Raw genomic sequence first — 8,599 nt, forward strand, 5'->3', positions numbered from 1 at the left:
TGCTTAATTTCATACAATGCTGACCATTTTGTAGTTCTGGGAATGGCTTTTTCTATTCCCTTTGCAATCCACTGCTGATAGCTTTCCAACTTTCTCAATTCTGCTGATCTGTTTGAGTCCCACTGTGGATTTTGGAGTGGGAAATAATCTTTCACATCCAATTGTTGGATTTCATAATAATCTTCTGCCAAATCCCCTGCCATTTTTATAATTAATTGTTTCTCCGTCTCAGTCAGTGCATCCAATAATAATTGCATATCCTTCCAATCTGGATTATGTTGTTTTATTATAAATCTCAGACATTTAGCCGTGTTAACTGGATCACTGTGATAATTTTTAGCAACCTTTTCCCATGCCTCCAAGTCGATTGTGGAGAAGGGAACTTTAACCAATACCATTCCTCCCTCTGCCTCTCACAGAGGTGCCTGTAATATGTGTGCCTGTTAGCTGAGTTGTGATTGTTTTCTTTAAAGAGCCGAGCAGCTAATAGTTGCTATAAAGTTGTTTATAACAAAGGCACATCAGTCTCAAAAGGCAAAGAGTCACAAGCATTCAAGTCCATGCTAAAGTTTTGGTATAAAGTCCTAAATAGGTAAAGTCCCAATCAGAAGCAGAAGCTGCTCCTGGAGGTCCTGAAGGGCTGATGTTGCTGGGGCAGCTCCTGTCTTCTTTGGGTGATAATGATGGCAGTGAGGAGAGAAGTGAGAGAGCAGGAACAAAATCAAAAGGCAAGAAGCAAAATGTGAGTCTCTCCCCAGTCCATAGATTCTTATATCCAAACTTCCCAACAAGAAAGACATGAACTCGAACCTAATTCTAGTTTCTTAGCACACCAGCTATGTATAAACTACATATATGTTCTATCTTGTTCTATCTAGCTAAAAAAATGTAAGCAATATTCTTACTATAGTTTTATTATGTCTAAAGCTATGTTCCTGGAGCCTCCACAGAAACACTAGTATCTAAGGCTATATTTTTCAACCCTCACTAGAACTCATGCTTCTACACTGGTCTCTGAGATCTTTACTACCTAAAAGCACATAAAACTTATTCTTACTTTCTTCCTTATTCTAAAATTTAAACTTACACCTCTACTTTATGTGTGAGTGGCTTAATATACTTGAATCCATCCAAAGGTTTTAATTCAATCCCTGCACTCTGATTTCTCTCTGAAGAATTCAGAGAGACTCTTGACTTACAGACTCCAACATCTGTTGTCTAGTCTGGTGTGTGATCAGAGGGGGGTCAGCATCCTCTGAGTCTGCATCCTCATCCCTTTCCTGTCTTATGTGGGGAGACCTGAGCAAATCGTTTGCCAGATCTTGTTCCTGGGCCACAGGCTGGTAAACCTTATCAGATTTTGTACATCTTTGCCCTATACTACACACTGAACAACACCACTTGAGCTTTCCTCTCCTAGTGTTATTCTCCTTCTCTAAAGCCAATACCAGAGGGTCAGATGGAGCCCTGAGCCCACAGTCCCTCTGCCATTCGAGGTGATTTCTAAGTGAGAAAAACATTTCTGCATATGATACATCCGTCCACTTCCCTTCCCTCCAAAGAAATAGCATGAGCTGTAATAGGGTGCTAAATTCCAAAGTTCCACCGGGTGGTCATTTCGCTCCATTGTCCAATTTATATAAAGGCCACCAGTCCTTGCAGAATCTAATAAGGTCTCTCTTGGTTTCTGTGCCTCCTTGTGCAGCAACTTTTTTCCAATGTGCAATAACACAGCCTAATGGACTGGCTTTAGGGATCTTTTTACTTTGTCCAGTTCTCATTCTCTTCTTCTTGTCTTGTCTTGTTTCCACCCAAACTTTTCCTCACACAATTTCACTGTTCTTTCCCAGTTTTCCTCCCACACACAACCCCAATTTGCAGGCACCCAATGTGACTTTCTATACACTGGCTTCAGAATTTTAGGTTCAACACTGACTTGGTTAGGATAGTTTCGCAATTCACACTTGGGGCATACACCCTGCTGGTTATTAGAGCAACAATACCAATGTCTTTCACAATCTCTACACTGTAATAAACTCCATGCGAGATGCCTTGATCCTCTGACAGCTCTAAATCTCCCACAAAGACAAATTATCCTGTTCACCCCTTCTGGAATACTCAGAATCCCTACTTCAGGTTGTTCCCAGTCCAAGGTTACCAATCTCCCTGCAGAGGTTTCTTATCTCCCTCCTAGACAGACCCGTTCATTCCCTCTTTTTATCCAATGACTTCTTGGATCAATATATTCCCAGGGATCAAGTCCAAACCACTGTTGTGGGGATACTCCTTCAATTTGTCGATCTACTATTAAAACAAACACTAACCACTCTGTGTTCAAGCACAACACTCCTCCCTTCTCACTTGCACTGGCCCCACACTGACCCCGCTCCTTCGCTTTTCTCCGGCCGCCTCAGTCACCCGAGGCTGGAAAGGCACATAGAGCTCCACACTCGCTCATTCACTCACTGACACACTCAACAACTCAACGTGTCCGGAGTTAACAGTCACACAAAACAGCAGCAAAATCAAGGGTTCACTAGACTCACCCCCAGAGTCACTAGCAGGCTGCTCTATCACCTCAGTGAGACCCCTCTGTCAGAGGCGTTATCAGCTGGGGATCGACCCCTCTCCCTCTGTCTCTGGCCCCCTTGGCCAGCAGCTTGCAAGCCCACTGAGACTGTGCTGAGTGTCAGACGTCTCTGTACGACTCACCAGCAGTCCTGTTATAGATATTTATTATATACTGCTTCATCCACACTGCCAGCAGGTCGTTCGATGTCCCCAAGGCAAGCGAGCCAAGGTTCTGGATCCCTCCAGGAAAAAATCCCGGGGCACCCTTCAGGGTGTCTGCCCTGGTGGTGCTCCCTCAGCCACACAGATCTCCTGGCTGGCTCGCCAATAATGAAGCACAGAAAAACTCCACAACTTGTACAAGTTGCAAAGTAGGTATGAATAATTTATTCAGCGCTGAGGTGCATGGGGGATAGCTCCTCCAAAAACATGCACAACTTTGGTGACCCGTGCCTCTCTTTCTATTCTCTACAAGTTAGAATTGTACAATGCACCTAATACATATTCATTTCCTAACCCTGCCTGTCCCCTCTTGGTATTTAAATTAACTCCACGCTTCTTTGTGACTGTGCACTGCTCCATGTTGGTCGCTCTGGTGGTCATCTGGGGGTCCTTGGGATGAAGTAAAGAGTCTTCTTCTCAGTTGAACTTTCCACCTCGCCTTCTTTGCACATGTGTATTAGCTTTTCCTCACCTTCCAGACCTTGATACCAGTTTTAAGTTGCTCAGGGGTCTGAGGAAACCCCCTTATATGGAAGAGGCCTCGTTCTTCCACCCTGTTTATGCATTCTTGTTCCATCTTATCTTGTAGCCTTGCTCTGTTCTCCTGTTCTTGCAAAGACAATGAACATTAAGCATTCATAGAATCATGTCACCCCCCCTTCTAGTTAAAGCATCCTCCTGTATTTTTACTCTTAATACTTTAATTTTAATTTTAATTTCCTCCAGTTTCATCATGAGGTCCCCACAGTGTTCCAGTGATCTCCATAGAAGGAAAGAATCAAGCCCCAGTGGTGCAGGGGCAGTCACAGGAGGACAAGGCCAGCCAGACTTGACAGTACTGGCAGATTTTGCCTGGGAGCAACCCTTGGATCTACAGTATTTTAGAGGTGGAATCCCAATTTCAGACATGGACACATGGAGGAGATGGATGGTTCTTTTCGATAGGAAGGAAAGCACAGAACACCAGTGTTTCAGGGGCAGATGAAAGGCAGACATCAGAGGCCAAGGCCAGCCAGACCTCTCTGTCCTGGCAGATTTTGTCTGAAAGCAACTCTTGGATATAGGGAATTTCAGAGGTGGAATCCCAATTTTGGCCATTTCTGTGTAGATTAGAAGGATGGTTCTTTTCCATTGGAAGGAAAGCACAGAGCCCCAGTGTTTCAAAGGCAGATGAGAGGTGGCTCCTGGGAGACAAAGCCAGCCAGACCTGTTTGTCCTGGCAGTTTTTGTCATGGACCAATCCTTGGATATATGGAATTTGGGAGGAGGAATCTCAATTTTGACCACAGACACCTTGAGAAGGACAGTTCTTTTCCCCTGGAAGAAAAGCCTGGAGCCCCAGTGTTTGCAAAGCAGGGGAGAGGCAGCCCCCAAGAGGCCAAGGGCAGCCTGACCTGCCTGTGCTGGCACCTTCCAGTTAACATGCCTTGGTTCCATGAGGCCCTGCAGGGTCACAATGTTCCCCTTGCTTCTGTAGTGGCACAATGGCCCAATGACACCATGAGGTCCTGCAATGTCACAATGGCTTCATGCTTCCACAATGCCCTGATGTGTCACAATGGCCCCTCGGCTCCACGTGCTCTCACTGTGTCACAATGGCTCCTCCATGACACTTGGAGCTTCACAAGGTCACCATGGACCCTTGGTCCTTGGGGCCCTTGAGTTTCATAAAGCTCTTCTTGACTCTATGAGGCACAAAAGTGTCAGAATGAATGCATGAGGTTCCAAAGTGTCTCCATGGTGTCCTTGGATCTGCATTGTCACAACTGACCCATGGTTCCATGAGGTTCTGCAGTGTCACCATGGTCACTGTCAGAGGCTGGATGAGATCAATGTCCCAGACACCTGGGGATGAGCTGTCAATCAGTCACACAGTGGGGTGGTGCTGACCCAGGCTCTGATTGTCCCAGCAATGACAAGTCCCACCTGGGGGAGGCCCACGAAGGCCCAGGGGCTTAAAACACAGAGCAGGTGCTCAGCCCATGGTCCATACCCTGCCTTCTCCTGGGGTCTGTGTCTCACCCACACTGGAACCCTAGGAGCTGGGAGCCATGTGTGTGTCTTTCTAGAGCTTCTGTTTTTCTGTGTCTCTTTCCTCTCCTTCTAATGCTCTTTATACGGAACAGTTTTGGGCACCTCAACAATCTAAGTGTTTAGAGGTTTATAGATTAAATGGGCAAAGTTAATGACGTTCCTGCTATGATAAGTGTTTTATGTTGACTAGGATGTTTTATTAAATTCTTTTCCAAAGTTCCTTGATTTTCTATACTTTGCCAGTAAAATTTTATGTCATTTTGACCTCTAGAAAATATCTGGCTGGGATTCTCCTGTGCAACATACTTGACTAAAGGAACCTTTGGTCACCCCCAGCATTTCAGTGTTCTGGGGTGTTACAGCCCTGCAGGCTCAGCATGGCCTCTTGTTTCCATCAGGCCCTGCTGTGTCACACTGGCCCTTGGTTCCATGAGCATCTGGAGTGTCACACAGCTTGATGACATTTGTCCTTGCTGCCCCTGCCATCCCACTGCCCCAGCAACAGCCCCGAGCCACCTGTGAGGGACAGGCCCTGCTGGCCCAGGCCTGGGCTCAGGCCTTGGCCTTTCTGCTTCCTCCACCCAGCCCAGGCCTTGCTCAGCATTGCAGTTCCCTGCTCACAGCCTCGGGCTCCTGCAATCCTGGCCCCAAGGATCTGCTCTCACCACTCCCTGGGGAGCCTTTGGCAGTCCCTGCCCTCAGTGGGGCCAGTGATGCTCCAAGGGACTTGGAGTTTTGCTTCTGACTCCTGGAGCAGCTTCTTCAACCTTCTCTCAGTGCCTGAGCATCCTGGACTCAGCCCCAATTCACTACAGGGTTCATTAAAATACAGAAAGCCCTCAATGGCTCTTAGTCTTCTTCTAATTGTCTTCAAGTCTCCAGGCCTTGTGCAGCTCATTGGAAAAAATATTGGAGTTCTGTTAAGGAAGAAAATTTCAAAGTGCACCTCATGACATTTTCTTTTATGTTTTAATCAAGCATATTTCTATATTGGAGTTCAGTGAAGAGCTGATAGAAGCATTCCCCAAATGATCTTGATGCTGAATGTCTCCTTAGGAGGTGTGGGCATGCAGAAGAATGAATCCCTTGCAGGCTGACCCTGTTTGGACAAGCTGCTCCTCACCCCCAGCCTCACCATGTCTGACATGGCCCACCTGGGACTGACATCCCTGTGCCCTGCACCAGAACCTTGTCCCCTGAGCTCTGCAGATGGGTGTCCCAGCCCATTGCACCATGTCCCACCTGCTCTCCTCAGGGCTCTGCCTGCACACAGGCCCAGGAGTAGTTTTCCTGTTTGTGAGGACAGAATGGAAAAGCCTGAGCAGGTTTCCTGAACAACAAACCCCACTGAGGAACCATATGCTCAGTCCAGGCTGCCTGGAATGATGTCACATTTCTACAAGGGCCAGTGTGAGCAACAATGATCTTTGTAAGCAGAATTCTCGGAGTCTTCCAGCTGAATTCTCTGTCCTTGTCCTTTCCCTGCATCTGTGTTGCAGATGGAAGCTGCTGGTGCCTTTCTCAGCTGTGACCTCTCTTTTGAATGCAGACAGATGTTCCCAGGTGTGTTAAGCAGGTGCTGCTCAATGTTTATGCAAAGCTTTGGTGTGCTCATGGAACCAAGGGGACCCTTGTGACACAGTGGGGGCTGATGGAACCAAGGAGACAATTGTGACAGTTGAGAGCCTCACAGAAACAAGGCTCCATTGTGACGCTGAAGGCAATTACGGAATCCACATCACTGTGACACAGCCGGGCCACATGGAACCAATGGTCCCTTATGACAATGCAGATCCAAGGAGACCATGGTGACACTATGGGACCGCATGGATCCAAGGGGCCACTGTGACACTGAAGAACTTCATGGAAGCCAGGGTGCAGTGTGACACAGCGGTGCCTGATTGGAACAAAGGAACCACTGCTGACAGCCCAGAAACTCATGGAACCAAGGGGCTGTGGTGACACAGCAGGGCCACATGGAACCAAGGAGACCTGTGATATTTAAGAGCCTTATGGAGCCAAGGGTCCACTATGACACTGCACAAACAAGGAGACCATGGTGACACCTTGGAAGCTCATGGAAGCAAGCAGCCATTGTGACACTCCAGGGCCTTGTTGAACAAGGGAAACCATTGTGACACTCCAGAACCCCATGGCACTAAAGGTTTACTGTGACACAGCAGGGTCCCATGGAACCAGTTGTCCATTGTGACAATTTGGATCCCAGGAGACCGTGGTGAGACTATGGAAGCTCATGGAACCGTGGGTTCATTGTGACACTCCAAGGCCTTGTGGAACCAAGGGTCTGTCATTAAACTGTGTGGCGTCATGGAGCCATGAGCCATTGTGACACAGCATGGCCTCATGGAGCCAAGGGGCCATTGTGACACTGTGGATCCAAGGAGACCATTGTGACTGAGGAACCTCATGGAACCACGAGTCCGTTGTTACACTGTGGGGCCCTGTGGAACCAAGGGGACCACAGTGACATTGCAGGGCCTCATGGAACAATGGAGACTATTCTGACACTTTGGGACCCACTGGAACCAAGGGGCCATTACAGCATGGCAGGGCCTCATGGAATCAAGGGCACTACGTGAACACTGTGGGTCTGCATGGGATGAAGGGACCATTCTGACACTGTAGAACCAAGGAGACCATTGTGACACTATGGGGCACCATGGAAACAAAGGTCCATTGTCAGCACGGCCTCATGAAACCATGGAGTCCATTTTGACACTTTGAGGCCTTGTGAAACCAAAGGGCCATTGTGGCACTTCAGAGCCTTGTGGAGCCAAGGGGACCATAGTGACACTGTGGGGCTCAGTAAAACCAATGGTCTGTTGTGACACTGTGGGGTCTCATGGAATCAATGGTCTGTTTTGACACTGCAGGGCCTTATGGAATCATGGAGACTATTGTGACACTACAGGTGATGCCGTGGAGCGGCTACCTAGAACAGAGACCAGACAAGGTAAAGAGAATAAAGTGGGTATTTATTAAAGGCCTTCAATAGAGTCACCTTGGGCAGTCAAAAGCCTCCCAGGGGCTACACTCAAGATGGACTGTGATAATGAGTTTTTCAGAAAGATTTAATTTTGGTCTGTTTGTGTATCAGAGGTTAATCCTCCAATAACAACTTCAAGTAATGAAGCCACATTACCTCAGTTTTCTCACCCTTGAATTCACTTTTGTTTATACTTTTCAGAGCCTGAGGCTGTAGGGTGTCCTTGAGTTTCAGGCCTAGATGAATTGTTTTGTTTGACCAAAATGTGAATACAGTTAACTAACATTTTGTATGAAGTTTAGAGTTATGCACTAATGCAGTACTGAATTTGAAAAATATTAAGGGTAAAATCTTAAGGCAGCACAGGACTCACTGAACCAAGGGGCCACTGTGACACTTTGCAGCCCCGTTGAACCAAGGAGTCCATTGTGACACTACAAGGCCTCATGGAAGCAAGGAACCATTGTGACACTATGGGGTCTTGTGGGGCCTAGGGGTGATTGTGTCACTGTGTGGCACCATTGAACCAAGCAGTGCATTGTGACACTACAGGGTCCCATGGAACTGAGGATTCATGGAACAGTGCAGGACCCCATGGAAACAAAGGTCCATTGTGACATTGTGGGACTTTATGGAATCCTGGAGGCCATGATGACACTTTGAGGCCTCGTTGAATCAAGGGGCTCTGCAGGGCCTCATGGAACCAAGGAGACCCTTCTGCCATTGTGAGTTCCCATGGAACCAAGGGTCCATTGGGACACTCTG

This window comes from Sturnus vulgaris, chromosome 30, assembly GCF_052056855.1.
Source record: "Sturnus vulgaris isolate bStuVul1 chromosome 30, bStuVul1.hap1, whole genome shotgun sequence".
In the NCBI taxonomy this organism is placed as follows: Eukaryota; Metazoa; Chordata; class Aves; order Passeriformes; family Sturnidae; genus Sturnus; species Sturnus vulgaris.